Source organism: Plecotus auritus, assembly GCF_963455305.1.
Source record: "Plecotus auritus genome assembly, chromosome: 9".
NCBI lineage: Eukaryota > Metazoa > Chordata > Mammalia > Chiroptera > Vespertilionidae > Plecotus > Plecotus auritus.
The window spans coordinates 96,094,693-96,102,090 of record NC_137783.1 but is presented as its reverse complement, the minus strand read 5'-3'; the positions used below and the strand labels follow the sequence as shown (position 1 = coordinate 96,102,090).

At 38.2% G+C, this 7,398-nt stretch overlaps 1 pseudogene across 1 annotated transcript; it reads right to left on the bottom strand.

The window, feature by feature from the left end:
* Positions 1 to 239: 239 nt before the first annotated feature.
* LOC308233602 (putative tripartite motif-containing protein 64B) lies at positions 240 to 2,055 on the bottom strand (annotated as a pseudogene). The gene is made up of 3 exons: positions 2,042 to 2,055; positions 1,854 to 1,951; positions 240 to 738 (listed from the first exon to the last, which is right to left on the bottom strand). The product of its transcript is annotated as a putative tripartite motif-containing protein 64B (transcript).
* Between the last annotated feature and the right edge of the window lie 5,343 nt (positions 2,056 to 7,398).

The window sequence follows — 7,398 nt, the reverse complement described above, 5'->3', positions numbered from 1 at the left end:
CAAAAGCCATTGATTATTTCTAGGAAGTACGTGAACCATTATAAACATTTATTAAAAGAGAATTTATAGACACATGTATATATTTAATGTGACTATGCCATTTATAAAGATACAAAAATCATCTTCCCTTACATTACAATGTCCTCAAAGACAGTCAGGTATCATCCTGCTGTCATTCAGGATATTTCATAAATTCCAAAGACCTGGAAGCTCATCAAGTAATTGGTCCAAACAACTTTTCATGAAGCTTCAAAGCAAAGGAAGGGCTTCAGAGGAGAAGAGAAGCAGGGAGGAACTAAACTGCATATGAGGGAACCATTGGCAGCATCATGGAAGCTCACAGTTCTTTTGTCATAATCCAGAAACACTCCAATGATACCCGGCCCAGAGGCCTTTTCACATAAAGAATTAAGGATTAGCAGTTAGTGGGGAGATAATACTGGTCATTCATCTTCAATGAAAATAGGAGAAATGCCTCTTCAAAATCCATAATGATATCAGAGTCACTTATGAGGGAATCTTTACAGACTCCCAGAACACAAATCCAGGAGTGTGGCACATCCACCTCCCAGTAATGTCTACCAGAGGTGAAGGTCTGAGTTCCCCAAGTTGCAAAACTCCACACTCTCTGGGGCTCCCTGGACATGCTGTGATGGCCAGCTTTAAACAGCACACTCCTCACATCCTCAGAAAGGCTCATGCAGGGAATGATTGCTTTCTGACTCAGAACATTATCCACTTCAGAGAGAGGCAAAAATCAGGTCAATGAGTGGAATTTGCATGGTCTAAGGGGCAGAGTCTCTTCATTTGCCCCGCCTCCAAGGAAATACAAAATAAAGACAGCAAAGAGAGTGCAGACTGGCCCCCCTAAGAAAAGAAAAAGTCATCACTACCTCTATAGCAAACAGAAGTCCTTCAAATTATACAGAAAAAGAAAACAGAACCTCTATGTATATCATGAACAGTGTGACTGTGTGAAGGGAAGATTTAGTGTCAACCTCAGGTAGTTTGTTTCAGGTCACACCTAAAACTTTCCTTGCCTTTAGAAATCTCTTCTTGTGTTGATTGTCCTTGGTACTATTTAACAAATAGACAGCACTTTGCTATTATGTGGGTAGTTATTGCAATATAAGCTGCACCTGTTACATTTTTAGGAATCAAAATATTTGATGGGAATATACATTATGCATAAACTAGAAGTTTCTGAAGTTAATGCTTTGGCTTTACATTATCTAATCAGACCCTGCACTCAATCTAAAATCATCCGTATCAACACTCGGGACCTAGCCCCTCTGCCTAGGATGAGCCTAACATGTTTGGACCATGGTCACAGATCCTTCTCTTGTCAGCGATTTTAACATTGATCTAACAGCATTAAAATTATTCTGTTGATGACATTTTCAGTTCTTTGTTGCACTTCCTGATTTTATAAATAATGAATATTGTTAATGCAATGCACAATAAATGCACTTGCAATATGCAACAGATTTAAAGCCATCCATGTCAGAGTTAAACATTCAAGAGTGGGGTAACTGAATAAACATATAATATTGATGGCTACTCTGAGAACTAAATATTCTATCTCCCCGTGACCACATGGTCAACCTCATTGCTCTTCTCTTCCTCTATGTATACCAAATGTGATTAAAAATAGGTATCTTGCTTGGTATTTTCAATAATAAGTTGCAAAGTTCAGTCTTGATCATTGTGATATGAGTACACAGGGGGAGAAGATACTAAATTTGGGAAGTCATGGACTGCATTCATGCCAGAAAAAAATAAAATTAAAATAGAAGAAGAACCTAAAAACCACCAAAGAAATTGAGACCTGATGCCAAAGGGCTGGCTCTCACCTCTGAACCTGTTAAGCAGGTCTAGGAGTCCAGTGAAGCACCATGAGGTGAGCTCTGGATTCACTGGCTGAGGCTTTTGCATCTGCACCAATTCAGTCCTGTGAGCAATGACATCAGTGGTATTTGAGGCCAGAGGTTAGTCACACAACCATTACAAAAATTGGAGTTTTTAATTCAAGATATTTCACCATAATACTCCCATTCTGACATAATGGAGCATACATTGTAGTCTACCTTCTTGAGGATATAAAAATTGGTGCCTCTGCACAGATGGGCCTTTTATATGATTGCACTCACCTAAGGCCACACCCACGTGCTGAGATTGGCTTCAAATTTTCAAAAGAAAGTGACCAGCCTGAGTAGATTACACAGATGGTACTAAGATGGCTAATTAGGTTTACAAAGGATAGAAAACAACACTCGGTGGCTGACACCCTAACACAGTGGTCAGCAAACTGAGGCTCGTGAGCCACATGTGGCTCTTTGGCCCCTTGAGTGTGGCTCTTCCACAAAATACCATGGCCTGGGCACGTCTATTTTGAAGAAGTGGCATTAGAAGAAGTTTAAGTTTAAAAAATTTAGCTCTCAAAAGAAATTTCAATCGTTGTACTGTTGATATTTCGCTCTGTTGACTAATTAGTTTGCCAACCACTGCCCTAACAGAATATAAATGTGTTTTGTAGTAAGATGCATGAAACCTTCCAATATGCAATACCTTTTCATTAATTACAGTTGCCACCTTATAGATGCTGTAGAAAATCATTCTTAACAGAGGTGCCATGCTACCTGTATTTTATTGAAACCTATCACAACTTAACAAATCATGTGATAGGTTTCATGTCTTCAGAAGGCAGGTGGGAAGATATTAAAGAACTTGTATGTATATATGCATAACCCATGAACACAGAATATAGGGTGCTAAAGGCCTGAGGAGGGTAGAGGGTTAGGCTAGGAAGAGTCAGTGGGAGGAAAATGGGGGATATCAATGTAAGCAAATAGAGAAAAAGTTTCATTTTTCAGCCAAAAACAAATAATTCTGTGAGAGTCTGACCCCTATAATTGAACAAAAAATAGTTCAATCTCTTTTCAGGCCTTAAAAAAAAAAAAAAGGTAGTAGCAATGTGGTACTAAAATAAAAATAAAAAATAAAATATCTTATTATAACAAATATAAATATATTACAAGTGCTCTAATCACAGCTAATTTAAATATAGATGTCATTTCAATTAAATAGGAAATCTACTTGTCTACTTAGAGAAGATCCCAGCACTCCCATAGGTAAATTGAAAGCATTTGTGGGCATGAAGATATTTACTCTAAATCCATATGCAACAGAGTCTACTAGGAGTGATCTTGCCTCTGTGAGTTCTGGCAGCTCCAAATGTGGTCAGTCTACCCTGGAGAAGTGGCTTCTGGAGAGATGTGGCTTTTATATGATCCCATCCAGGTAAGGCCATACCCACTTGCTGAGATTGGCTTATGTCTTCAGAAGGCAGGGGAGGGAGGGTGGGGGTGGGTGGGTGGTAAGAGATTAAAGAACTTGTTTGCATATTTTCATAATCCAAGGGCATGGACAATAGGATGTTGAGAGTCTGAGGAGGGGAGTGGGGACACACTAGAAGGGGTCAATGGGAGAAAAAGGAGACATGAAATACTTTCAACAATAAAGAATTATTTTTAAAAATAATGACAAATGCTGGAGAAGATGTGGTGAACAAGGAACCCTTTGCACTGCTGGTGGGAATGCAGACTGGTGCAGCCACTGTGGAAAATAGTATGGTGTTTCCTCAAAAAATTAAAAATGGAACTTCCATTTGACCCAGTAATCCCACTGCTAGGAATATATCCCAAGAAATCAGAAACACCAATCAGAAAGGATATATGCACCCCTATGTTCATAGCAGCACAATTTACAATAGCTAAGATTTGGAAACAACCTAAGTGCCCATCAGCAGACGAGTGGATTAATAAACTGTGGTACATCTACACAATGGAATATATACTGCTCTAAAAAAGAAAGAACTCTTACCATTCCCAACAGCATGGATGGACCTGGAAAGCATTATGCTAAGCAAAATAAGCCAGTCAGAGAAAGATAAATATCACATTAACTCACTCATTTGTGGAATATAATGAACAACATACACTGATGAACAAAAATAGATACAGAGTCACAGAAGCATCAAGCAGACTGTCAAACTTCAGTGGGAAGTCGGGGGGTGGGGGGGAAGAGATCAGCCAAAGGACTTGTATGCATGCATATAAGTGTAACCAATGGACACAGAATCTAGGGGCGGAGGACATGTTCGAAGTGGGGGAGCAAGGAGTAGGATGGGGGTTGGTGGGGATGGCTGTGGGGAGGTCAATGAAGAAAAAAGTAAACATTTGTAATACTACATGTAACACTTGAAACAATAAACAAAATAATAATAATAAAATAATAAATAAAATAAGGAAGTGACACAGCTAATTAGGTTACACACATAATAGTAGGATGGCTGAGTAGGTTAACAATGTATAGAAAGCAACATTTGGGGCCCTAGCTGGTTTGGCTCAGAGGATAGAGTGTTGAACAGAGGATTGAAGGATCCATCCCACGTTAGATTCAAGGGCATCTGCCAGGATTGTGAGCTTTATCTCCAGTAAGGGGCATTCTAGAGACAGCCAATTGATGATTCTCTCCCATCATTGGTGGAAGGAAGGAAGGAAGGAAGGAAGGAAGGAAGGAAGGAAGGAAGGAAGGGAGGGAGGGAGGGAGGGAGGGAGGGAGGGAGGGAGGGAGGGAGGGAGGGAGGGAGAGAGAGAGAGAGAGAGAGAGGGAGAGAGAGAGAGAAAGAAAGAAAACAACACTTGTGTGCAACACCCTAACTAAATGTAAATGTGTTTTGCAGTAAGATGCTTGAATCTTTCAAATATGTAATACAGTATTAATAACTATAATCACCATCTTATAGATGCTGTAGAACATTATTTTTTAAATATGTTTTCAGAGAGGAATGGAGAGGGAGAGAGAGATAGAAACATCAATGATGAGAGAGTAATTGATGGGTGGCGTCCTGCAAGACCCACACTGGGGATCCAGCCCACAACCCAGCATGTGCCTGACCAAGAATTGAATCCTGACATTCTGCTTCATAGGTCAATACTCAACCACTGAGTCATGCTGGCAGGGCAAAATCAATCTCACTTTTTAAAAATTACTGAAAACAAATGATAAATCCATCAAAGCCCACATATCCTAGTAAGATGTGAAGTACCTGCCCTCCTACTCAATGTGTAGGATTATAAATTAATGTAAGAGTCATTGACCAGCAATGATGGCAAAATTAATTCTGGGAAAATTATCTCAAACATTTCTCAACATGTTGCATGTCATCTATGGAAGCATATAGAGGAAGAAGTTTCATTTTTCAGCAAAAATCAAATAATTCTGTGAGATGCTGCACTGCTGTAGTGCTGTTACATGGTGCTGTCCCTTACAGGGACTTGTCCAACAATCACTTGCACTACTGTTTCCTGGATTTGTGATTATGTCACACAGAATTTTAAAATTCTATAACCTTGCAATCTCATTATTACCTCAAATAATAAATATAGTAACTAGCTTGGGTGGTGTGACTCAGTGGTGGAGCATCAACCCATGAAACAGGAGGTCAAGGTTTGATTCCAGGACAGGGCACATCCTGGCATTCAGGCTCCACCTCCAATAGAATGCTTATAAGAAGCAGCTGATCAATGATTCTCTCTCATTATTGATGTGTCTATCTCTCTCTCTCTCTTTCTTCCTCTCTTTTAAATCAATAAGAAAACATATTTACAAAAATCAATCAGTAAATCAATATAGTAAGTAAGCCATCATGGGATATCAAATAAGAAAGGAATCTCAGGTTCAGTCATCTGCTCTTTGTTTCCTTCTTCAGTAGTACACAGCAGATTCCTCTTCCTTATTTGATATGTTATGATTTTTTTAATTTTTTCTGTGCATATATTCATCTTTTTTACTAACCTATAATCCCCAGATTTTAGGATATTTGTCTTACTATTGAAGACTGGATTTCAGGAAGGAGAATCAAGAAGTTACTATGATACCTAGCAAAACTTATTTATGATGGTTTAGTTATTTATTGATTTATTATTTATTTTTATAAATTTATTTTTTATTGATTTCAGAGACAGGAAAAAGAGAGAGAAAGAGATAGAAACATCAACGAAGGGACAGAATCATGGATGGGCTGTGTCCTAAAAACCCCCTACAAGCCAGCATGTCAGGTCTGTGGCCTGACCAGGATTCCAACTGTGACCATGGGCAGCCTGCCCACAGAATTATTTGATTCTTGCTGAAAAATGAAACTTCTTCCTCTATATGCTTACGTAGAGGACTGGCAACATGTTGAGGAATGTCTGAGATAATTTTTCCAGAATGAATTTTGGGATCATTGCTGGTCAATGACCCTTACCTTCATTTACAATCCTATTCATTGAGTAAGAGGGCAGGTACTTCACCTCTTTCTAGGAAATGTGGGCTTTGGTGGATTTGTCATTTGTTTTTCAATAAATTTTAAAAGGTGAGTTTCATTTAGATTTTCACTTTTCAACTTTCCAGGAAAGTTAGATTATTTTCATTCCATATATTTATAAAAATCAGATCTAAATTCCCAAACATTTTATAGTTTAGGGAAACAACTTACCTGGCAGGGGTATCAGTGATTTGTTAAATTGTGATAGGTGCCAACAAAATACAGGTAACATGGCACCTCTGTTAAAAATAATTTTCTACAGCATATATAAAGATGGTGACTATATTTAATAATATTGTACTTGAAAGTTTCATGCCTCTTACTGTGAAATACATTTACATTCTGTTAGGATGAAAGCTCCCAAATGTTGTTTTCTGCGTGTTGTAAACCAATCAGCCATCCTACTACTATCTGTAATCTATTCAGGTTCAGGCTGGTTACTTCCTTTTGAAGACATAATCCAATCTCAGCAAGTGGGTGTGGCCTTACCTGGGTGGAATCATATAAAAGGCACATCTGTGCAGACGCCACTTCACTTCTTCTCCAGGGTAGACTGACTGAAGTTGGAGCTGCCAGTTGAGAACAGAGATTTCCTATGGGTCCTGATAGCGACAGAACTTCCACAGGTGGGGACATTCTTAGGACACACTGCTGAGTATGGAATTTAGAGTAAATATATTCATGCCTACTTTCTCTTATTACAAATATTTTCAATTTACCTGTTGGAGTGCTTGCATCTTCTCTAAGTAGACAAGCAGATTTCCTAGTTAATTAAATTGACATCAATATCTGTGATTGGAGCAATTGTAATATATGGGTATTTATTGTAATAAATTAACTGATAATATTTTATTTTAGAACCATATCACTACTAGGGTTTTTAGTTTTTAAAAGATATTTCTCTAGTTTTTGAGCAATTATGAAAATCATAAACCACCTAAAATATTCAACATAATATGTGTATGGTAGTGTCTTCATACATCTTAACCTAAAAAGTAAATGTGTTCAATTAGTTAGAAAATCCTTGT